This window comes from Osmerus eperlanus, chromosome 23, assembly GCF_963692335.1.
Source record: "Osmerus eperlanus chromosome 23, fOsmEpe2.1, whole genome shotgun sequence".
Taxonomy (NCBI): domain Eukaryota; kingdom Metazoa; phylum Chordata; class Actinopteri; order Osmeriformes; family Osmeridae; genus Osmerus; species Osmerus eperlanus.
In genome coordinates, this window is record NC_085040.1 from 12,496,568 (window position 1) to 12,519,067 (window position 22,500).

Sequence of the window (22,500 nt, forward strand, 5' to 3'; positions counted from 1 at the left end):
ACATGGCTCGTTGGTCTAGGGGTATGATTCTCGCATAGGGTGCCAGAAGTCCTGGGTTCAAATCCTGGACGAGCCCATTACAGTGTGCTGTTGAAAGAGGTAACCTGGCAAAGAGGGCTGCTGTTCTATTCCCAAATCTGTCATTTACCCAAGGTCGATCGGGGTGATTTGCTGCGGAAGTTTCTCCAGCTCTTTATGTCTAAGCATGTTTTGCGACAACAAATCGATCGAAGCAGCAACCAGAACATGGCTCGTTGGTCTCGTGGTATGATTCCTCGCTTAGGGTGCAGGGATCCTTTGTTTAAGCATGTTTTGTGACAACAAATCGATCAATCGAAGCACAACTGGAACATGGCTCGTTGGTCTAGGGGTATGATTCTCGCTTAGGGTGCGAGAGGTCCTGGGTTCAAATCCCGGACGAGCCCATTACTTCTACAGCCCATTGCTGTAGAAGGAGGTAACATGTCAAAGAGGGCTCCTGTTCTATTCCCAAATCTGTCATTTACCCAAGGTCGATCGGGGTGATTTGCTGCGGAAGTTTCTCCAGCTCTTTATGTCTAAGCATGTTTTGCGACAACAAATCGATCGAAGCAGCAACCAGAACATGGCTCGTTGGTCTCGTGGTATGATTCTCGCTTAGGGTGCAGGGATCCTTTGTTTAAGCATGTTTTGTGACAACAAATCGATCAATCGAAGCACAACTGGAACATGGCTCGTTGGTCTAGGGGTATGATTCTCGCTTAGGGTGCGAGAGGTCCTGGGTTCAAATCCCGGACGAGCCCATTACTTCTACAGCCCATTGCTGTAGAAGGAGGTAACCTGGCAAAGAGGGCTCCTGTTCTATTCCCAAATCAGTCCTTTTCCAAACGTAGATCGGGGTGATTTTCTGCAGAAGTTTCTCGAACTCTTTTTGTCTACGCATGTTTTGTGACAACAAATCGATCAAAGCAGCAACCAGAACATGGCTCGTTGGTCTAGGGGTATGATTCTCGCTTTGGGTGCGAGAGGTCCCGGGTTCAAATCCCGGACGATCCCTTTACAGTATGCTGTTGAAGGAGGTAACCTGGCAAAGAGGGCTCCTGTTCTCTTCCCAAATCAGTCCTTTTCCAAACGTAGATCAAGGTGATTTTCTGCAGAAGTTTCTCGAACTCTTTTTGTCTACGCATGTTTTGTGACAACAAATCGATCAAAGCAGCAACCAGAACATGGCTCGTTGGTCTCGTGGTATGATTCTCGCTTAGGGTGCAGGGAGCCTTTGTCTAAGCATGTTTTGTGACAACAAATCGATCAATCGAATCAACAACTAGAACATGGCTCGTTGGTCTAGGGGAATGATTCTCGCTTAGGGTGCGAGAGGTCCTGAGTTCAAATCCCGGACGAGCCCTTTACAGTATGTTGTTGAAGGAGGTTACTTGGCAAAGAGGGCTCCTGTTCTATTCCCAAATCAGTCCTTTACCCAACGTATATCGGGGTGATTTGCTGCAGAAGTTTCTCTAGCTCTTTTTGTCTACGCATTCTTTGTGACAACAAATCGATCAAAGCAGCAACCTGAACATGGCTCGTTGGTCTAGGGGTATGATTCTCGCTTTGGGTGCGAGAGGTCCGGGGTTCAAATCCCGGACGAGCCCTTTACAGTAAGTTGTTGAAGGAGGTTAGTTAGTGAAGAGGGCTCCTGTTCTATTCCCAAATCTGTCTTTTACCCAACGTCGATCTGGGTGATTTGCTGCAGAAGTTTCTCCAGCTCTTTTTGAATATGCGTGTTTTGCGACAAAAAATCGATCAATGCAGCAACCAGAACATGGCTCGTTGGTCTTGTGGTATGATTCTCGCTTAGGGTGCAGGGCGCCTTTGTCTAAGCATGTTTTGTGACAACAAATCGATCAATCGAAGCAGCAGCTGGAACATGGCTCGTTGGTCTAGGGGTATGATTCTAGCTTAGGGTGCAAGAGGTCCCGTGTTCAAATCCAGGATGAGCCCATTACAGTATGCTGTAGAAGGAGGTAACCTGGCAAAGAGGGCTCCTGTTCTATTCCCAAATCAGTCCTTTTCCAAACGTAGATTAAGGTGATTTTCTGCAGAAGTTTCTCGAACTCTTTTTGTCTACGCATGTTTTGTGACAACAAATCGATCAAAGCAGCAACCAGAACATGGCTCGTTGGTCTCGTGGTATGATTCTCGCTTAGGGTGCAGGGATCCTTTGTTTAAGCATGTTTTGTGACAACAAATCTATCAATCGAAGCACAAGTGGAACATGGCTCGTTGGTCTAGGGGTATGATTCTCGCTTAGGGTGCGAGAGGTCCCGGGTTCAAATCTCGACGAGCCCATTACAGTATGCTGATGAAGGAGGAAACATGTCAAAGAGGGCTCCTGTTCTATTCCCAAATCAGTCCTTTACCCAACGTAGATCGGTGTGATTTGCTGCGGAAGTTTCTCCAGCTCTTTATGTCTAAGCATGTTTTGCGACAACATATCGATCGAAGCAGCAACCAGAACATGGCTCGTTGGTCTCGTGGTATGATTCTCGCTTAGGGTCCAGGGATCCTTTGTTTAAGCATGTTTTGTGACAACAAATCGATCAATCGAAGCAGCAACTGGAACATGGCTCGTTGGTCTAGGGGTATGATTCTCGCTTAGGGTGCGAGAGGTCCCGGGTTCAAATCCCCGACGAGCCCATTACAGTATGCTGATGAAGGAGGTAACATGTCAAAGAGGGCTCCTGTTCTATTCCCAAATCAGTCCTTTACCCAACGTAGATCGGTGTGATTTGCTGCGGAAGTTTCTCCAGCTCTTTATGTCTAAGCATGTTTTGCGACAACAAATCGATCGAAGCAGCAACCAGAACATGGCTCGTTGGTCTCGTGGTATGATTCTCGCTTAGGGTGCAGGGATCCTTTGTTTAAGCATGTTTTGTGACAACAAATCGATCAATCGAAGCACAACTGGAACATGGCTCGTTGGTCTAGGGGTATGATTCTCGCTTAGGGTGCGGGAGGTCCCGGGTTCAAATCCCGGACGAGCCCATTACTTCTACAGCCCATTGCTGTAGAAGGAGGTAACCTGGCAAAGAGGGCTCCTGTTCTATTCCCAAATCAGTCCTTTTCCAAACGTAGATCGGGGTGATTTTCTGCAGAAGTTTCTCGAACTCTTTTTGTCTACGCATGTTTTGTGACAACAAATCGATCAAAGCAGCAACCAGAACATGGCACATTGGTTTCGTGGTATGATTCTCGCTTAGGGTGCAGGGAGCCTTTGTCTAAGCATGTTTTGTGACAACAAAAAGATCAATCGAAGCAGCAACTTCAACATGGCTCGTTGGTCTAGGGGTATGATTCTCGCATAGGGTGCCAGAAGTCCTGGGTTCAAATCCTGGACGAGCCCATTACAGTATGCTGTTGAAAGAGGTAACCTGGCAAAGAGGGCTGCTGTTCTATTCCCAAATCTGTCATTTACCCAAGGTCGATCGGGGTGATTTGCTGCGGAAGTTTCTCCAGCTCTTTATGTCTAAGCATGTTTTGTGAAAACAAATCGATCAAAGCAGCAACCAGAACCTGGCTCGTTGGTCTAGGGGTATGAGTCTCGCTTTGGGTGAGAGAGGTCCCGGGTTCAAATCCCAGACGAGCCCTTTACAGTAAGTTGTTGAAGGAGGTTATTTAGTGAAGAGGGCTCCTGTTCTATTCCCAAATCTGTCTTTTACCCAACGTCGATCTGGGTGATTTGCTGCAGAAGTTTCTCCAGCTCTTTTTGAATATGCGTGTTTTGCGACAAAAAATCGATCAATGCAGCAACCAGAACATGGCTCGTTGGTCTTGTGGTATGATTCTCGCTTAGGGTGCAGGGCGCCTTTGTCTAAGCATGTTTTGTGACAACAAATCGATCAATCGAAGCAGCAGCTGGAGCATGGCTCGTTGGTCTAGGGGTATGATTCTAGTTTAGGGTGCAAGAGGTCCCGTGTTCAAATCCAGGATGAGCCCATTACAGTATGCTGTTGAAGGAGGTAACATGTCAAAGAGGGCTCCTGTTCTATTCCCAAATCAGTCCTTTACCCAACGTAGATCGGTGTGATTTGCTGCGGAAGTTTCTCCAGCTCTTTATGTCTAAGCATGTTTTGCGACAACAAATCGATCGAAGCAGCAACCAGAACATGGCTCGTTGGTCTCGTGGTATGATTCTCGCTTAGGGTGCAGGGAGCCTTTGTCTAAGCATGTTTTGTGACAACAAATCGATCAATCGAATCAACAACTAGAACGTGGCTCGTTGGTCTAGGGGTATGATTCTCGCTTAGGGTGCGAGAGGTCCCGGGTTCAAATCTCGACGAGCCCATTACAGTATGCTGATGAAGGAGGAAACATGTCAAAGAGGGCTCCTGTTCTATTCCCAAATCAGTCCTTTACCCAACGTAGATCGGTGTGATTTGCTGCGGAAGTTTCTCCAGCTCTTTATGTCTAAGCATGTTTTGCGACAACATATCGATCGAAGCAGCAACCAGAACATGGCTCGTTGGTCTCGTGGTATGATTCTCGCTTAGGGTGCAGGGATCCTTTGTTTAAGCATGTTTTGTGACAACAAATCGATCAATCGAAGCAGCAACTGGAACATGGCTCGTTGGTCTAGGGGTATGATTCTCGCTTAGGGTGCGAGAGGTCCCGGGTTCAAATCCCCGACGAGCCCATTACAGTATGCTGATGAAGGAGGTAACATGTCAAAGAGGGCTCCTGTTCTATTCCCAAATCAGTCCTTTACCCAACGTAGATCGGTGTGATTTGCTGCGGAAGTTTCTCCAGCTCTTTATGTCTAAGCATGTTTTGCGACAACAAATCGATCGAAGCAGCAACCAGAACATGGCTCGTTGGTCTCGTGGTATGATTCTCGCTTAGGGTGCAGGGATCCTTTGTTTAAGCATGTTTTGTGACAACAAATCGATCAATCGAAGCACAACTGGAACATGGCTCGTTGGTCTAGGGGTATGATTCTCGCTTAGGGTGCGGGAGGTCCCGGGTTCAAATCCCGGACGAGCCCATTACTTCTACAGCCCATTGCTGTAGAAGGAGGTAACCTGGCAAAGAGGGCTCCTGTTCTATTCCCAAATCAGTCCTTTTCCAAACGTAGATCGGGGTGATTTTCTGCAGAAGTTTCTCGAACTCTTTTTGTCTACGCATGTTTTGTGACAACAAATCGATCAAAGCAGCAACCAGAACATGGCACATTGGTTTCGTGGTATGATTCTCGCTTAGGGTGCAGGGAGCCTTTGTCTAAGCATGTTTTGTGACAACAAATAGATCAATCGAAGCAGCAACTTCAACATGGCTCGTTGGTCTAGGGGTATGATTCTCGCATAGGGTGCCAGAAGTCCTGGGTTCAAATCCTGGACGAGCCCATTACAGTGTGCTGTTGAAAGAGGTAACCTGGCAAAGAGGGCTGCTGTTCTATTCCCAAATCTGTCATTTACCCAAGGTCGATCGGGGTGATTTGCTGCGGAAGTTTCTCCAGCTCTTTATGTCTAAGCATGTTTTGCGACAACAAATCGATCGAAGCAGCAACCAGAACATGGCTCGTTGGTCTCGTGGTATGATTCCTCGCTTAGGGTGCAGGGATCCTTTGTTTAAGCATGTTTTGTGACAACAAATCGATCAATCGAAGCACAACTGGAACATGGCTCGTTGGTCTAGGGGTATGATTCTCGCTTAGGGTGCGAGAGGTCCTGGGTTCAAATCCCGGACGAGCCCATTACTTCTACAGCCCATTGCTGTAGAAGGAGGTAACATGTCAAAGAGGGCTCCTGTTCTATTCCCAAATCTGTCATTTACCCAAGGTCGATCGGGGTGATTTGCTGCGGAAGTTTCTCCAGCTCTTTATGTCTAAGCATGTTTTGCGACAACAAATCGATCGAAGCAGCAACCAGAACATGGCTCGTTGGTCTCGTGGTATGATTCTCGCTTAGGGTGCAGGGATCCTTTGTTTAAGCATGTTTTGTGACAACAAATCGATCAATCGAAGCACAACTGGAACATGGCTCGTTGGTCTAGGGGTATGATTCTCGCTTAGGGTGCGAGAGGTCCTGGGTTCAAATCCCGGACGAGCCCATTACTTCTACAGCCCATTGCTGTAGAAGGAGGTAACCTGGCAAAGAGGGCTCCTGTTCTATTCCCAAATCAGTCCTTTTCCAAACGTAGATCGGGGTGATTTTCTGCAGAAGTTTCTCGAACTCTTTTTGTCTACGCATGTTTTGTGACAACAAATCGATCAAAGCAGCAACCAGAACATGGCTCGTTGGTCTAGGGGTATGATTCTCGCTTTGGGTGCGAGAGGTCCCGGGTTCAAATCCCGGACGAGCCCTTTACAGTATGCTGTTGAAGGAGGTAACCTGGCAAAGAGGGCTCCTGTTCTCTTCCCAAATCAGTCCTTTTCCAAACGTAGATCAAGGTGATTTTCTGCAGAAGTTTCTCGAACTCTTTTTGTCTACGCATGTTTTGTGACAACAAATCGATCAAAGCAGCAACCAGAACATGGCTCGTTGGTCTCGTGGTATGATTCTCGCTTAGGGTGCAGGGAGCCTTTGTCTAAGCATGTTTTGTGACAACAAATCGATCAATCGAATCAGCAACTAGAACGTGGCTCGTTGGTCTAGGGGTATGATTCTCGCTTAGGGTGCGAGAGGTCCCGTGTTCAAATCCCCGACGAGCCCATTACAGTATGCTGATGAAGGAGGTAACATGTCAAAGAGGGCTCCTGTTCTATTCCCAAATCAGTCCTTTACCCAACGTAGATCGGTGTGATTTGCTGCGGAAGTTTCTCCAGCTCTTTATGTCTAAGCATGTTTTGCGACAACAAATCGATCAAAGCAGCAACCAGAACATGGCACATTGGTTTCGTGGTATGATTCTCGCTTAGGGTGCAGGGAGCCTTTGTCTAAGCATGTTTTGTGACAACAAATCGATCAATCGAATCAACAACTAGAACATGGCTCGTTGGTCTAGGGGAATGATTCTCGCTTAGGGTGCGAGAGGTCCTGAGTTCAAATCCCGGACGAGCCCTTTACAGTATGTTGTTGAAGGAGGTTACTTGGCAAAGAGGGCTCCTGTTCTATTCCCAAATCAGTCCTTTACCCAACGTATATCGGGGTGATTTGCTGCAGAAGTTTCTCTAGCTCTTTTTGTCTACGCATTCTTTGTGACAACAAATCGATCAAAGCAGCAACCAGAACATGGCTCGTTGGTCTAGGGGTATGATTCTCGCTTTGGGTGCGAGAGGTCCGGGGTTCAAATCCCGGACGAGCCCTTTACAGTAAGTTGTTGAAGGAGGTTAGTTAGTGAAGAGGGCTCCTGTTCTATTCCCAAATCTGTCTTTTACCCAACGTCGATCTGGGTGATTTGCTGCAGAAGTTTCTCCAGCTCTTTTTGAATATGCGTGTTTTGCGACAAAAAATCGATCAATGCAGCAACCAGAACATGGCTCGTTGGTCTTGTGGTATGATTCTCGCTTAGGGTGCAGGGCGCCTTTGTCTAAGCATGTTTTGTGACAACAAATCGATCAATCGAAGCAGCAGCTGGAACATGGCTCGTTGGTCTAGGGGTATGATTCTAGCTTAGGGTGCAAGAGGTCCCGTGTTCAAATCCAGGATGAGCCCATTACAGTATGCTGTTGAAGGAGGTAACCTGGCAAAGAGGGCTCCTGTTCTATTCCCAAATCAGTCCTTTTCCAAACGTAGATTAAGGTGATTTTCTGCAGAAGTTTCTCGAACTCTTTTTGTCTACGCATGTTTTGTGACAACAAATCGATCAAAGCAGCAACCAGAACATGGCTCGTTGGTCTCGTGGTATGATTCTCGCTTAGGGTGCAGGGATCCTTTGTTTAAGCATGTTTTGTGACAACAAATCGATCAATCGAAGCACAAGTGGAACATGGCTCGTTGGTCTAGGGGTATGATTCTCGCTTAGGGTGCGAGAGGTCCTGGGTTCAAATCCCGGACGAGCCCATTACTTCTACAGCCCATTGCTGTAGAAGGAGGTAACCTGGCAAAGAGGGCTCCTGTTCTATTCCCAAATCAGTCTTTTTCCAAACGTAGATCGGGGTGATTTTCTGCAGAAGTTTCTCGAACTCTTTTTGTCTACGCATGTTTTGTGACAACAAATCGATCAAAGCAGCAACCAGAACATGGCACATTGGTTTCGTGGTATGATTCTCGCTTAGGGTGCAGGGAGCCTTTGTCTAAGCATGTTTTGTGACAACAAATAGATCAATCGAAGCAGCAACTACAACATGGCTCGTTGGTCTAGGGGTATGATTCTCGCATAGGGTGCCAGAAGTCCTGTGTTCAAATCCTGGACGAGCCCATTACAGTATGCTGTTGAAAGAGGTAACCTGGCAAAGAGGGCTGCTGTTCTATTCCCAAATCTGTCATTTACCCAACGTAGATCGGTGTGATTTGCTGCGGAAGTTTCTCCAGCTCTTTATGTCTAAGCATGTTTTGCGACAACAAATCGATCGAAGCAGCAACCAGAACATGGCTCGTTGGTCTAGGGGTATGATTCTCGCTTTGGGTGCGAGAGGTCCTGGGTTCAAATCCCGGACGAGCCCTTTACAGTAAGTTGTTGAAGGAGGTTATTTAGTGAAGAGCGCTCCTGTTCTATTCCCAAATCTGTCTTTTACCCAACGTCGATCGGGGTGATTTGCTGCAGAAGTTTCTCCAGCTCTTTTTGAATATGCGTGTTTTGCGACAAAAAATCGATCAATGCAGCAACCAGAACATGGCTCGTTGGTCTTGTGGTATGATTCTCGCTTAGGGTGCAGGGAGCCTTTGTCTAAGCATGTTTTGTGACAACAAATAGATCAATCGAAGCAGCAACTGGAACATGGCTCGTTGGTCTAGGGGTATGATTCTCGCTTAGGGTGCGAGAGGTCCCGGGTTCAAATCCCGGAAGAGCCCATTACTTCTACAGCCCATTGCTGTAGAAGGTGGTAACCTGGCAAAGAGGTCTCCTGTTCTATTCCCAGATCAATCCTTTTCCAAACGTAGATCGGGCTGATTTGCTGCAGAAATTTCACAGCTCTTTTTGTCTAAGCATTTTTTACGACAAAAAATCGATCAAAGCAGCAACCAGAACATGGCTCGTTGGTCTTGTGGTATGATTCTCGCTTAGGGTGCAGGGAGCCTTTGTCTAAGCATGTTTTGTGACAACAAATCGATCAATCGAAGCAGCAGCTGGAGCATGGCTCGTTGGTCTAGGGGTATGATTCTCGCATAGGGTGCCAGAAGTCCTGGGTTCAAATCCTGGACGAGCCCATTACAGTATGCTGTTGAAAGAGGTAACCTGGCAAAGAGGGCTGCTGTTCTATTCCCAAATCTGTCCTTTTCCAAACGTAGATCGGGGTGATTTCCTGCAGAAGTTTCTCGAACACTTTATGTCTACGCATGTTTTGTGACAACAAATCGATCAAAGCAGCAACCAGAACATGGCTCGTTGGTCTCGTGGTATGATTCTCGCTTAGGGTGCAGGGATCCTTTGTTTAAGCATGTTTTGTGACAACAAATCGATCAATCGAAGCACAACTGGAACATGGCTCGTTGGTCTAGGGGTATGATTCTCGCTTAGGGTGCGAGAGGTCCTGGGTTCAAATCCCGGACGAGCCCATTACTTCTACAGCCCATTGCTGTAGAAGGAGGTAACCTGGCAAAGAGGGCTCCTGTTCTATTCCCAAATCAGTCCTTTTCCAAACGTAGATCGGGGTGATTTCCTGCAGAAGTTTCTCGAACACTTTATGTCTACGCATGTTTTGTGACAACAAATCGATCAAAGCAGCAACCAGAACATGGCACATTGGTTTCGTGGTATGATTCTCGCTTAGGGTGCAGGGAGCCTTTGTCTAAGCATGTTTTGTGACAACAAATAGATCAATCGAAGCAGCAACTACAACATGGCTCGTTGGTCTAGGGGTATGATTCTCGCATAGGGTGCCAGAAGTCCTGGGTTCAAATCCTGGACGAGCCCATTACAGTATGCTGTTGAAAGAGGTAACCTGGCAAAGAGGGCTGCTGTTCTATTCCCAAATCTGTCATTTACCCAAGGTCGATCGGGGTGATTTGCTGCAGAAGTTTCTCCAGCTCTTTATGTCTAAGCATGTTTTGTGACAACAAATCGATCAAAGCAGCAACCAGAACATGGCTCGTTGGTCTCGTGGTATGATTCTCGCTTAGGGTGCAGGGAGCCTTTGTCTAAGCATGTTTTGTGACAACAAATCGATCAATCGAATCAGCAACTAGAACGTGGCTCGTTGGTCTAGGGGTATGATTCTCGCTTAGGGTGCGAGAGGTCCCGGGTTCAAATCCCCGACGAGCCCATTACAGTATGCTGATGAAGGAGGTAACATGTCAAAGAGGGCTCCTGTTCTATTCCCAAATCAGTCCTTTACCCAACGTAGATCGGTGTGATTTGCTGCGGAAGTTTCTCCAGCTCTTTATGTCTAAGCATGTTTTGCGACAACAAATCGATCAAAGCAGCAACCAGAACATGGCACATTGGTTTCGTGGTATGATTCTCGCTTAGGGTGCAGGGAGCCTTTGTCTAAGCATGTTTTGTGACAACAAATCGATCAATCGAATCAACAACTAGAACATGGCTCGTTGGTCTAGGGGAATGATTCTCGCTTAGGGTGCGAGAGGTCCTGAGTTCAAATCCCGGACGAGCACTTTACAGTATGTTGTTGAAGGAGGTTACTTGGCAAAGAGGGCTCCTGTTCTATTCCCAAATCAGTCCTTTACCCAACGTATATCGGGGTGATTTGCTGCAGAAGTTTCTCTAGCTCTTTTTGTCTACGCATTCTTTGTGACAACAAATCGATCAAAGCAGCAACCAGAACATGGCTCGTTGGTCTAGGGGTATGATTCTCGCTTTGGGTGCGAGAGGTCCCGGGTTCAAATCCCGGATGAGCCCTTTACAGTAAGTTGTTGAAGGAGGTTAGTTAGTGAAGAGGGCTCCTGTTCTATTCCCAAATCTGTCTTTTACCCAACGTCGATCTGGGTGATTTGCTGCAGAAGTTTCTCCAGCTCTTTTTGAATATGCGTGTTTTGCGACAAAAAATCGATCAATGCAGCAACCAGAACATGGCTCGTTGGTCTTGTGGTATGATTCTCGCTTAGGGTGCAGGCCGCCTTTGTCTAAGCATGTTTTGTGACAACAAATCGATCAATCGAAGCAGCAGCTGGAACATGGCTCGTTGGTCTAGGGGTATGATTCTAGCTTAGGGTGCAAGAGGTCCCGTGTTCAAATCCAGGATGAGCCCATTACAGTATGCTGTTGAAGGAGGTAACCTGGCAAAGAGGGCTCCTGTTCTATTCCCAAATCAGTCCTTTTCCAAACGTAGATTAAGGTGATTTTCTGCAGAAGTTTCTCGAACTCTTTTTGTCTACGCATGTTTTGTGACAACAAATCGATCAAAGCAGCAACCAGAACATGGCTCGTTGGTCTCGTGGTATGATTCTCGCTTAGGGTGCAGGGATCCTTTGTTTAAGCATGTTTTGTGACAACAAATCGATCAATCGAAGCACAAGTGGAACATGGCTCGTTGGTCTAGGGGTATGATTCTCGCTTAGGGTGCGAGAGGTCCTGGGTTCAAATCCCGGACGAGCCCATTACTTCTACAGCCCATTGCTGTAGAAGGAGGTAACCTGGCAAAGAGGGCTCCTGTTCTATTCCCAAATCAGTCCTTTTCCAAACGTAGATCGGGGTGATTTTCTGCAGAAGTTTCTCGAACTCTTTTTGTCTACGCATGTTTTGTGACAACAAATCGATCGAAGCAGCAACCAGAACATGGCACATTGGTTTCGTGGTATGATTCTCGCTTAGGGTGCAGGGAGCCTTTGTCTAAGCATGTTTTGTGACAACAAATAGATCAATCGAAGCAGCAACTACAACATGGCTCGTTGGTCTAGGGGTATGATTCTCGCATAGGGTGCCAGAAGTCCTTGGTTCAAATCCTGGACGAGCCCATTACAGTATACTGTTGAAAGAGGTAACCTGGCAAAGAGGGCTGCTGTTCTATTCCCAAATCAGTCCTTTACCCAACGTAGATCGGTATGATTTGCTGTGGAAGTTTCTCCAGCTCTTTAGGTCTAAGCATGTTTTGTGACAACAAATCAATCAAAGTAGCAACCAGAACATAGTTCGTTGGTCAGGGGTATGATTCTCGCTTTGGGTGCGAGAGGTCCCGGGTTCAAATCCTGGACGAGCCCTTTACAGTAAGTTGTTGAAGGAGGTTATTTAGTGAAGAGGGCTCCTGTTCTATTCCCAAATCTGTCTTTTACCCAACGTCGATCGGGGTGATTTGCTGCATAAGTTTCTCCAGCTCTTTTTGAATACGCGTGTTTTGCAACAAAAAATTGATCAATGCAGCAACCAGAACATGGCTCGTTGGTCTTGTGGTATGATTCTCACTTAGGGTGCGAGAGGTCCTGGGTTCAAATCCCAGATGAGCCCATTACAGTATGCTGTTGAAGGAGGTAACATGGCAAAGAGGGCTCCTGTTCTATTCCCAAATCAGTCCTTTACCCATCGTAGATCGGCGTGATTTTCTGCGGAAGTTTCTCCATCTCTTTATGTCTAAGCATGTTTTGTGACAACAAATCGATCAAAGCAGCAACCAGAACATGGCTCGTTGGTCTTGTGGTATGATTCTCACTTAGGGTGCAGGGATCCTTTGTCGAAGCATGTTTTGTGACAACAAATCGATCAATCGAAGCAGCAACTGGAACATGGCTCGTTGGTCTAGGGGTATGATTCTCGCTTAGGGTGCGAGAGGTCCCGGGTTCAAATCCCGGACGAGCCCATTACTTCTACAGCCCATTGCTGTAGAAGGAGGTAAGCTGGCAAAGAGGGCTCCTGTTCTATTCCCAAATCAGTCCTCTTCCAAACGTAGATCGGGGTGATTTTCTGCAGAAGTTTCTCTAACTCTTTTTGTCTACGCATGTTTTGTGACAACAAATCGATCAAAGCAGCAACCAGAACATGGCTCGTTGGTCAGGGGTATGATTCTCGCTTAGGGTGCGAGAGGTCCTGGGTTCAAATCCCGGACGAGCCCATTACTTCTACAGCCCATTGCTGTAGAAGGAGGTAACCTGGCAAAGAGGGCTCCGGTTCTATTCCCAAATCAGTCCTTTACCCAACGTATATCGGGGTGATTTGCTGCAGAAGTTTCTCTAGCTCTTTTTGTCTACGCATGTTTTGTGACAACAAATCAATCAAAGCAGCAACCAGAACATGGCTCGTTGGTCTAGGGGTATGATTCTCGCTTAGGGTGCAGGGAGCCTTTGTCTAAGCATGTTTTGTGACAAAAAATCGATCCAAGCAGCAACCAGAACATGGCTCGTTGGTCTCGTGGTATGATTCTTGCTTAGGGTAAAGGGAGCCTTTGTCTAAGCATGTTTTGTGACAACAAATCGATCAAAGCAGCAACCAGAGCATGGCTCGTTGGTCTAGGGGTATGATTCTCGCTTCGGGTGTGAGAGGTCCTGGGTTCAAATCCCGGACGAGCCCTTTACAGTATGTTGTTGAAGGAGGTTACTTGGCAACGAGGGATCCTGTTATAATCTCAGATCAGTCCTGTACCCAACGGAGATCGGCGTGATATGCTGCAGAAGTTACTCCAGCTCTTTTCGTCCACGCATTCTTTGCGACAAAAAATCGATCAAAGCAGCAACCAGAACATGGCTCATTGGTCTCGTGGTATGATTCTCGCTTAGGGTGCAGGGATCCTTTGTCGAAGCATGTTTTGTGACAACAAATCGATCAATCGAAGCACAACTGGAACATGGCTCGTTGGTCTAGGGGTATGATTCTCGCTTAGGGTGCGAGAGGTCCTGGGTTTAAATCCCGGACGAGCCCATTACTTCTGCAGCCCATTGCTGTAGAAGGAGGTAACCTGGCAAAGAGGGCTCCTGTTCTATTCCCAAATCAGTCCTTTTCCAAACGTAGATCGGGGTGATTTTCTGCAGAAGTTTCTCGAACTCTTTTTGTCTAAGCATGTTTTGTGACAACAAATCGATCAATCGAAGCAGCAGATCGATCATGGCGCAATGATCTAGGGGTATGATTCTAGCTTAGGGTGTGAGAGGTCCTGGGTTAAAATCCCGGATGAGCCCATTACAGTATGCTGTTGAAGGAGGTAACATGGCAAAGAGGGCTCCTGTTCTATTCCCAAATCAGTCCTTTACCCAACGGAGATCGTCGTGATTTGCTGCAGAAGTTACTCCAGCTCTTTTCGTCCAAGCATTCTTTGAACAAATCAATCAAAGCATCAACCAGAACATGGCTCGTTGGTCTAGGGGTATGATTCTCGCTTCGGGTGCGAGAGGTCCCGGGTTCAAATCCCGGACGAGCCCTTTACAGTATGTTGTTGAAGGAGGTTACTTGGCGAAGAGGTATCCTGTTCTAATCTCAGATCAGTCCTTTACCGAACGGAGATCAGCGTGATTTGCTGCAGAAGTTACTCCAGCTCTTTTCGTCCACGCATTCTTTGGACAACAAATCAATCAAAGCAGCAACCAGAACATGGCTCGTTGGTCTAGGGGTATGATTCTCGCTTTGGGTGCAAGAGGTCCTGGGTTCAAATCCCGGATGAGCCCTTTACAGTATGTTGTTGAAGGAGGTTACATGGCGAAGAGGGATCCTGTTCTAATCTCAGATCAGTCCTTTACCCAACGGAGATCGGGGTGATTTGCTGCAGAAGTTTCAAATCTTCAAAATCGATCAATCGAAGCAGCAACTAGAATATGGCTCGTTGGTCTACGGGTATGATTCTTGCTTAGGGTGCGAGCGTTCCCGGGTTCAAATCCCGGACGAGCCCATTACAGTATGCTGTTGAAGGAGGTAACCTGGCAAAGCGGCCTCCTGTTCTATTCCCAAATCAGTCCTTTACCCAACGTAGATCGGGGTGAATTGCTGCAGAAGTTTCTCCAGCTCTTTTGTCTACGCATGTTTTGTGACAACAAATCAATCAAAGCAGCATCCAGAACATGGCTCGTTGGTCTTGGGGTATGATTCTCGCTTAGGGTGCAGGAAGCCTTTGTCTAAGCATGTTTTGTGACAAAAAATCGATCCAAGCAGCAACCAGAACATGGCTCGTTGGTCTCGTGGTATGATTCTTGCTTAGGGTGCAGGGAGCCTTTGTCTAAGCATGTTTTGTGACAACAAATCGATCAAAGCAGCAACCAGAACATGGCTCGTTGGTCTAGGGGTATGATTCTCGCTTTGGGTGCGAGAGGTCCTGGGTTCAAATCCCGGACGAGCCCTTTACAGTATGTTGTTGAAGGAGGTTACTTGGCAACGAGGGATCCTGTTATAATCTCAGATCAGTCCTGTACCCAACGGAGATCGGCGTGATTTGCTGCAGAAGTTACTCCAGCTCTTTTCGTCCACTCATTCTTTGGACAACAAATCAATCAAAGCAGTAACCAGAACATGGCTCGTTGGTCTCGTGGTATGATTCTTGCTTAGGGTAAAGGGAGCCTTTGTCTAAGCATGTTTTGTGACAACAAATCGATCAATCGAATCAACAACGAGAACATGGCTCGTTGGTCTAGGGGAATGATTCTCGCTTAGGGTGCGAGAGGTCCTGAGTTCAAATCCCAGACGAGCCCTTTACAGTATGCTGTTGAAAGAGGTAACCTGGCAAAGAGGGCTCCTGTTCTATTCCCAAATCAGTCCTTTACCCAACGTATATCGGGGTGATTTGCTGCAGAAGTTTCTCTAGCTCTTTTTGTCTACGCATGTTTTGTGACAACAAATCAATCTAAGCAGCAACCAGAACATGGCTCGTTGGTCTAGGGGTATGATTCTCGCTTAGGGTGCAGGGAGCCTTTGTCTAAGCATGTTTTGTGACAAAAAATCGATCCAAGCAGCAACCAGAACATGGCTCGTTGGTCTCGTGGTATGATTCTTGCTTAGGGTAAAGGGAGCCTTTGTCTAAGCATGTTTTGTGACAACAAATCGATCAAAGCAGCAACCAGAGCATGGCTCGTTGGTCTAGGGGTATGATTCTCGCTTCGGGTGCGAGAGGTCCTGGGTTCAAATCCCGGACGAGCCCTTTACAGTATGTTGTTGAAGGAGGTTACTTGGCGAAGAGGTATCCTGTTCTAATCTCAGATCAGTCCTTTACCGAACCGAGATCAGCGTGATTTGCTGCAGAAGTTACTCCAGCTCTTTTCGTCCACGCATTCTTTGGACAACAAATCAATCAAAGCAGCAACCAGAACATGGCTCGTTGGTCTAGGGGTATGATTCTCGCTTTGGGTGCAAGAGGTCCTGGGTTCAAATCCCGGATGAGCCCTTTACAGTATGTTGTTGAAGGAGGTTACATGGCGAAGAGGGATCCTGTTCTAATCTCAGATCAGTCCTTTACCCAACGGAGATCGGGGTGATTTGCTGCAGAAGTTTCAAATCTTCAAAATCGATCAATCGAAGCAGCAACTAGAATATGGCTCGTTGGTCTACGGGTATGATTCTTGCTTAGGGTGCGAGCGTTCCCGGGTTCAAATCCCGGACGAGCCCATTACAGTATGCTGTTGAAGGAGGTAACCTGGCAAAGCGGCCTCCTGTTCTATTCCCAAATCAGTCCTTTACCCAACGTAGATCGGGGTGAATTGCTGCAGAAGTTTCTCCAGCTCTTTTGTCTACGCATGTTTTGTGACAACAAATCAATCAAAGCAGCATCCAGAACATGGCTCGTTGGTCTTGGGGTATGATTCTCGCTTAGGGTGCAGGAAGCCTTTGTCTAAGCATGTTTTGTGACAAAAAATCGATCCAAGCAGCAACCAGAACATGGCTCGTTGGTCTCGTGGTATGATTCTTGCTTAGGGTGCAGGGAGCCTTTGTCTAAGCATGTTTTGTGACAACAAATCGATCAAAGCAGCAACCAGAACATGGCTCGTTGGTCTAGGGGTATGATTCTCGCTTTGGGTGCGAGAGGTCCTGGGTTCAAATCCCGGACGAGCCCTTTACAGTATGTTGTTGAAGGAGGTTACTTGGCAACGAGGGATCCTGTTATAATCTCAGATCAGTCCTGTACCCAACGGAGATCGGCGTGATTTGCTGCAGAAGTTACTCCAGCTCTTTTCGTCCACTCATTCTTTGGACAACAAATCAATCAAAGCAGTAACCAGAACATGGCTCGTTGGTCTCGTGGTATGATTCTTGCTTAGGGTAAAGGGAGCCTTTGTCTAAGCATGTTTTGTGACAACAAATCGATCAATCGAATCAACAACGAGAACATGGCTCGTTGGTCTAGGGGAATGATTCTCGCTTAGGGTGCGAGAGGTCCTGAGTTCAAATCCCAGACGAGCCCTTTACAGTATGCTGTTGAAAGAGGTAACCTGGCAAAGAGGGCTCCTGTTCTATTCCCAAATCAGTCCTTTACCCAACGTATATCGGAGTGATTTGCTGCAGAAGTTTCTCTAGCTCTTTTTGTCTACGCATGTTTTGTGACAACAAATCAATCTAAGCAGCAACCAGAACATGGCTCGTTGGTCTAGGGGTATGATTCTCGCTTAGGGTGCAGGGAGCCTTTGTCTAAGCATGTTTTGTGACAAAAAATCGATCCAAGCAGCAACCAGAACATGGCTCGTTGGTCTCGTGGTATGATTCTTGCTTAGGGTAAAGGGAGCCTTTGTCTAAGCATGTTTTGTGACAACAAATCGATCAAAGCAGCAACCAGAGCATGGCTCGTTGGTCTAGGGGTATGATTCTCGCTTCGGGTGCGAGAGGTCCTGGGTTCAAATCCCGGACGAGCCCTTTACAGTATGTTGTTGAAGGAGGTTACTTGGCAACGAGGGATCCTGTTATAATCTCAGATCAGTCCTGTACCCAACGGAGATCGGCGTGATTTGCTGCAGAAGTTACTCCAGCTCTTTTCGTCCACGCATTCTTTGCGACAAAAAATCGATCAAAGCAGCAACCAGAACATGGCTGGTTGGTCTAGGGGTATGATTCTCGCTTTGGGTGCGAGAGGTCCCGGGTTCAAATCCTGGACGAGCCCATTACAGTATGCTGTAGAAGGAGGTAACCTGGGAAAGAGGGCTCCTGTTCTATTCCCAAATCAGTCCTTTACCCAACGGAGATCGGCGTGATTTGCTGCGGAAGTTTCTCTATGTCTAAGCATGTTTTGTGACAACAAATCGATCAAAGCAGCAACTAGAACATGTCTTGTGGTATGATTCTCTCTTAGGGTGCAGGGAGCATTTGTCTAAGCATGTTTTGTGACAACAAATCGATCAATCGAAGCAGCAACCGGAACATGGCTCGTTGGTCTAGGGGTATGATTCTCGCTTAGGGTGCGAGAGGTCCCGGGTTCAAATCCCGGACGAGCCCATTACAGTATGCTGATGAACGAGGTAACATGTCAAAGAGGGCTCCTGTTCTTTTCCCAAATCAGTCCTTTACCCAACATAGATCGGCGTGATTTTCTGTGGAAGTTTCTCCAGCTCTTTATGTCTAAGCATGTTTTTTGACAACAAATCGATCAAAGCAGCAACCAGAACATGGCTCGTTGGTCTCGTGGTATGATTCTCGCTTAGGGTGCAGGGAGCCTTTGTCTAAGCATGTTTTGTGACAACAAATCGATCAATCGAAGCAGCAACTGGAACATGGCTCATTGGTCTAGGGGTATGATTCTCGCATAAGGTGCTAGAGGTCCTGGGTTCAAATCCTGGACGAGCCCATTACAGTATGCTGTTGAAGGAGGTAACATGGCAAAGAGGGCTCCATTTCTTTTCCCAAATCAGTCCTTTACCCAACGTAGATTGGCGTGATTTGCTGCGGAAGTTTCTCTATGTCTAAGCATGTTTTGTGACAACAAATCGATCAAAGCAGCAACTAGAACATGGCTCATTGGTCTCGTGGTATGATTCTCGCTTAGGGTGCAGGGAGCCTTCGTCTAAGCATGTTTTGTGACGACAAATCGATCAAAGCAGCAACCAGAACATGGCTCGTCGGTCTCGTGGTATGATTCTCGCATAAGGTGCTAGAGGTCCTGGGTTCAAATCCTGGACGAGCCCATTACAGTATGCTGTTGAAGGAGGTAACATGGCAAAGAGGGCTCCTTTTCTTTTCCAAAATCAGTCCTTTACCCAACGTATATCGGGGTGATTTGCTGCAGAAGTTTCTCCAGCTCTTTTTGTGTACTCATTCTTTGTGACAACAAATCGATCAAAGCAGCAACCAGAACATGGCTCGTTGGTCTAGGGGTATGATTCTCGCTTTGGGTGCGAGAGGTCCTGGGTTCAAATCCCGGACGAACCCATTACAGTATGCTGTTGAAGGAGGTAACAAGGCAAAGAGGGCTCCTGTTCTATTCCCAAATCAGTCCTTTACCCAACGTAGATCGGCATGATTTGCTGTGGAATTTTCTCCAGCTCTTTAGGTCTAAGCATGTTTTGTGACAAAAAATCGTTCAAAGCAGCAACCAGAACATGGCTCGTTGGTCAGGGGTATGATTCTCGCTTTCGTGCGAGAGGTCCCGGGTTCAAATCCCGGACGAGACCTTTACAGTAAGTTGTTGAAGGAGTTTATTTAGTGAAGAAAGCTCCTGTTCTATTCCCAAATCAGTCCTTTTACAAACGTAGATCTGGGTGATTTTCTGCAGAAGTTTCTCGAACTCTTTTTGTCTACGCATGTTTTGTGACAACAAATCGATCAAAGCAGCAACCAGAACATGGCTCGTTGGTCAGGGGTATGATTCTCGCTTTCGTGCGAGAGGTCCTGGGTTCAAATCCCGGAAGAGCCCATTACTTCTACAGCCCATTGCTGTAGAAGGAGGTAACCTGGCAAAGAGGGCTCCTGTTCTATTCCCAAATCAGTCCTTTTCCAAACGTAGATCGGGGTGATTTTCTGCAGAAGTTTCTCGAACTCTTTTTGTCTACGCATGTTTTGTGACAACAAATCGATCAAAGCAGCAACTAGAACATGGCTCATTGGTCTCGTGGTATGATTCTCGCTTAGGGTGCAGGGAGCCTTCGTCTAAGCATGTTTTGTGACGACAAATCGATCAAAGCAGCAACCAGAACATGGCTCGTTGGTCTTGTGGTATGATTCTCTCTTAGGGTGCAGGGAGCATTTGTCTAAGCATGTTTTGTGACAAAAAATCGATCAATTGAAGCAGCTACTGGAACATGGCTCATTGGTCTAGGGGTATGATTCTCGCATAAGGTGCTAGAGGTCCTGGGTTCAAATCCTGGACGAGCCCATTACAGTATGCTGTTGAAGGAGGTAACATGGCAAAGAGGGCTATTTTTCTTTTCCCAAATCAGTCCTTTACCCAACGTATATCGGGGTGATTTGCTGCAGAAGTTTCTCCAGCTCTTTTTGTGTACTCATTCTTTGTGACAACAAATCGATCAAAGCAGCAACCAGAACATGGCTCGTTGGTCAGGGGTATGATTCTTGCTTTCGTGCGAGAGGTCCCGGGTTCAAATCCCGAACGAGACCTTTACAGTAAGTTGTTGAAGGAGTTTATTTAGTGAAGAAAGCTCCTGTTCTATTCCCAAATCTGTCTTTTACCCAACGTCGATCGGGGTGATTTTCAGCAGAAGTTTCTCCAGCTCTTTTTGTCTACGCGTGTTTTGCGACAAAAAATCGATCAATGCAGCAACCAGAACATGGCTCGTTGGTCTTGTGGTATGATTCTCGCTTAGGGTGCAGGGCGCCTTTGTCTAAGCATGTTTTGTGACAACAAATCGATCAATCGAAGCATCAGCTGGAGCATGGCTCGTTGGTCTAGGGGTATGATTCTAGCTTAGGGTGCGAGAGGTCCTGGGTTCAAATCCCAGATGAGCCCAGTACAGAATGCTGTTGAAGGAGGTAACATGGCAAAGAGGGCTCCTGTTCTATTCCCAAATCAGTCCTTTTCCAAACGTAGATCAAGGTGATTTTCTGCAGAAGTTTCTCGAACTCTTTTTGTCTACGCATGTTTTGTGACAACAAATCGATCAAAGCAGCAACCAGAACATGGCTCGTTGGTCTCGTGGTATGATTCTCGCTTAGGGTGCAGGGAGCCTTTGTCTAAGCATGTTTTGTGACAACAAATCAATCAATCGAAGCAGCAGCTGGAGCATGGCTCGTTGGTCTAGGGGTATGATTCTCGCTTAGGGTGCGAGAGGTCCCGGGTTCAAATCCCAGACGAGCCCATTACTTCTACAGCCCATTGCTGTAGAAGGAGGTAACCTGGCAAAGAGGGCTCCTGTTCTATTCCCAAATCAGTCCTTTTCCAAACGTAGATCGGGGTGATTTTCTGCAGAAGTTTCTCGAACTCTTTTTGTCTACGCATGTTTTGTGACAACAAATCGATCAAAGCAGCAACCAGAACATGGCTCGTTGGTCAGGGGTATGATTCTCGCTTAGGGTGCGAGAGGTCCTGGGTTCAAATCCCGGACGAGCCCATTACTTCTACAGCCCATTGCTGTAGAAGGAGGTAACCTGGCAAAGAGGGCTCCTGTTCTATTCCCAAATCAGTCCTTTTCCAAACGTAGATCGGGGTGATTTTCTGCAGAAGTTACTCGAACTCTTTTTGTCTACGCATGTTTTGTGACAACAAATCGATCAAAGCAGCAACCAGAACATGGCTCGTTGGTCAGGGGTATGATTCTCGCTTTCGTGCGAGAGGTCCCGGGTTCAAATCCCGGACGAGCCCATCACTTCTACAGCCCATTGCTGTAGAAGGAGGTAACCTGGCAAAGAGGGCTCCTGTTCTATTCCCAAATCAGTCCTTTTCCAAACGTAGATCGGGGTGATTTTCTGCAGAAGTTTCTCGAACTCTTTTTGTCTACGCATGTTTTGTGACAACAAATCGATCAAAGCAGCAACCAGAACATGGCTCGTTGGTCTAGGGGTATGATTCTCGATTTGGGTGCGAGAGGTCCTGGGTTCAAATCCCGGACGAGCCCATTACAGTATGCTGTTGAAGGAGGTAACAAGGCAAAGAGGGCTCCTGTTCTATTCCAAAATCAGTCCTTTACCCAACGTAGATTGGCGTGATTTGCTGCGGAAGTTTCTCTATGTCTAAGCATGTTTTGTGACAACAAATCGATCAAAGCAGCAACTAGAACATGGCTCATTGGTCTCGTGGTATGATTCTCGCTTAGGGTGCAGGGAGCCTTCGTCTAAGCATGTTTTGTGACGACAAATCGATCAAAGCAGCAACCAGAACATGGCTCGTTGGTCTCGTGGTATGATTCTCGCTTAGGGTGCAGGGAGCCTTCGTCTAAGCATGTTTTGTGACAACAAATCGATCAATCGAAGCAGCAGCTGGAGCATGGCTCGTTGGTCTAGGGGTATGATTCTAGCTTAGGGTGTGAGAGGTCCTGGGTTAAAATCCCGGATGAGCCCATTACAGTATGCTGTTGAAGGAGGTAACATGGCAAAGAGGGCTCCTGTTCTATTCCCAAATCAGTCCTTTACCCAACGTAGATCGGCGTGATTTGCTGCGGAAGTTTCTCCAGCTCTTTATGTCTAAGCATGTTT

At 46.9% G+C, this 22,500-nt stretch overlaps 23 non-coding genes across 23 annotated transcripts; all 23 read left to right on the plus strand.

The window, feature by feature from the left end:
- The first annotated feature begins 353 nt into the window (after positions 1 to 353).
- trnap-agg (transfer RNA proline (anticodon AGG)) lies at positions 354 to 425 on the plus strand. The gene has a single exon. It is a non-coding gene; the product is annotated as a tRNA-Pro (tRNA).
- Positions 426 to 710: 285 nt separating this feature from the next.
- On the plus strand, positions 711 to 782 carry trnap-agg (transfer RNA proline (anticodon AGG)). Its single transcript has one exon. It is a non-coding gene; the product is annotated as a tRNA-Pro (tRNA).
- A 181-nt stretch (positions 783 to 963) lies between these two features.
- trnap-ugg (transfer RNA proline (anticodon UGG)) lies at positions 964 to 1,035 on the plus strand. The gene has a single exon. It is a non-coding gene; the product is annotated as a tRNA-Pro (tRNA).
- A 521-nt stretch (positions 1,036 to 1,556) lies between these two features.
- trnap-ugg (transfer RNA proline (anticodon UGG)) lies at positions 1,557 to 1,628 on the plus strand. The gene has a single exon. It is a non-coding gene; the product is annotated as a tRNA-Pro (tRNA).
- A 1,321-nt stretch (positions 1,629 to 2,949) lies between these two features.
- trnap-agg (transfer RNA proline (anticodon AGG)) lies at positions 2,950 to 3,021 on the plus strand. The gene has a single exon. It is a non-coding gene; the product is annotated as a tRNA-Pro (tRNA).
- A 1,924-nt stretch (positions 3,022 to 4,945) lies between these two features.
- Positions 4,946 to 5,017, plus strand: trnap-agg (transfer RNA proline (anticodon AGG)). The gene has a single exon. It is a non-coding gene; the product is annotated as a tRNA-Pro (tRNA).
- A 635-nt stretch (positions 5,018 to 5,652) lies between these two features.
- Positions 5,653 to 5,724, plus strand: trnap-agg (transfer RNA proline (anticodon AGG)). Its single transcript has one exon. It is a non-coding gene; the product is annotated as a tRNA-Pro (tRNA).
- Positions 5,725 to 6,009: 285 nt separating this feature from the next.
- Positions 6,010 to 6,081, plus strand: trnap-agg (transfer RNA proline (anticodon AGG)). The gene has a single exon. It is a non-coding gene; the product is annotated as a tRNA-Pro (tRNA).
- A 181-nt stretch (positions 6,082 to 6,262) lies between these two features.
- On the plus strand, positions 6,263 to 6,334 carry trnap-ugg (transfer RNA proline (anticodon UGG)). The gene has a single exon. It is a non-coding gene; the product is annotated as a tRNA-Pro (tRNA).
- Positions 6,335 to 7,204: 870 nt separating this feature from the next.
- Positions 7,205 to 7,276, plus strand: trnap-ugg (transfer RNA proline (anticodon UGG)). Its single transcript has one exon. It is a non-coding gene; the product is annotated as a tRNA-Pro (tRNA).
- A 625-nt stretch (positions 7,277 to 7,901) lies between these two features.
- On the plus strand, positions 7,902 to 7,973 carry trnap-agg (transfer RNA proline (anticodon AGG)). The gene has a single exon. It is a non-coding gene; the product is annotated as a tRNA-Pro (tRNA).
- A 530-nt stretch (positions 7,974 to 8,503) lies between these two features.
- trnap-ugg (transfer RNA proline (anticodon UGG)) lies at positions 8,504 to 8,575 on the plus strand. The gene has a single exon. It is a non-coding gene; the product is annotated as a tRNA-Pro (tRNA).
- Positions 8,576 to 9,557: 982 nt separating this feature from the next.
- trnap-agg (transfer RNA proline (anticodon AGG)) lies at positions 9,558 to 9,629 on the plus strand. The gene has a single exon. It is a non-coding gene; the product is annotated as a tRNA-Pro (tRNA).
- Positions 9,630 to 10,857: 1,228 nt separating this feature from the next.
- trnap-ugg (transfer RNA proline (anticodon UGG)) lies at positions 10,858 to 10,929 on the plus strand. Its single transcript has one exon. It is a non-coding gene; the product is annotated as a tRNA-Pro (tRNA).
- A 625-nt stretch (positions 10,930 to 11,554) lies between these two features.
- trnap-agg (transfer RNA proline (anticodon AGG)) lies at positions 11,555 to 11,626 on the plus strand. Its single transcript has one exon. It is a non-coding gene; the product is annotated as a tRNA-Pro (tRNA).
- A 1,122-nt stretch (positions 11,627 to 12,748) lies between these two features.
- On the plus strand, positions 12,749 to 12,820 carry trnap-agg (transfer RNA proline (anticodon AGG)). Its single transcript has one exon. It is a non-coding gene; the product is annotated as a tRNA-Pro (tRNA).
- A 635-nt stretch (positions 12,821 to 13,455) lies between these two features.
- On the plus strand, positions 13,456 to 13,527 carry trnap-cgg (transfer RNA proline (anticodon CGG)). Its single transcript has one exon. It is a non-coding gene; the product is annotated as a tRNA-Pro (tRNA).
- Positions 13,528 to 14,300: 773 nt separating this feature from the next.
- On the plus strand, positions 14,301 to 14,372 carry trnap-cgg (transfer RNA proline (anticodon CGG)). Its single transcript has one exon. It is a non-coding gene; the product is annotated as a tRNA-Pro (tRNA).
- An 837-nt stretch (positions 14,373 to 15,209) lies between these two features.
- On the plus strand, positions 15,210 to 15,281 carry trnap-ugg (transfer RNA proline (anticodon UGG)). The gene has a single exon. It is a non-coding gene; the product is annotated as a tRNA-Pro (tRNA).
- A 722-nt stretch (positions 15,282 to 16,003) lies between these two features.
- On the plus strand, positions 16,004 to 16,075 carry trnap-cgg (transfer RNA proline (anticodon CGG)). Its single transcript has one exon. It is a non-coding gene; the product is annotated as a tRNA-Pro (tRNA).
- An 837-nt stretch (positions 16,076 to 16,912) lies between these two features.
- Positions 16,913 to 16,984, plus strand: trnap-ugg (transfer RNA proline (anticodon UGG)). Its single transcript has one exon. It is a non-coding gene; the product is annotated as a tRNA-Pro (tRNA).
- A 722-nt stretch (positions 16,985 to 17,706) lies between these two features.
- Positions 17,707 to 17,778, plus strand: trnap-cgg (transfer RNA proline (anticodon CGG)). The gene has a single exon. It is a non-coding gene; the product is annotated as a tRNA-Pro (tRNA).
- A 504-nt stretch (positions 17,779 to 18,282) lies between these two features.
- trnap-agg (transfer RNA proline (anticodon AGG)) lies at positions 18,283 to 18,354 on the plus strand. Its single transcript has one exon. It is a non-coding gene; the product is annotated as a tRNA-Pro (tRNA).
- The last annotated feature ends 4,146 nt before the right edge of the window (positions 18,355 to 22,500 follow it).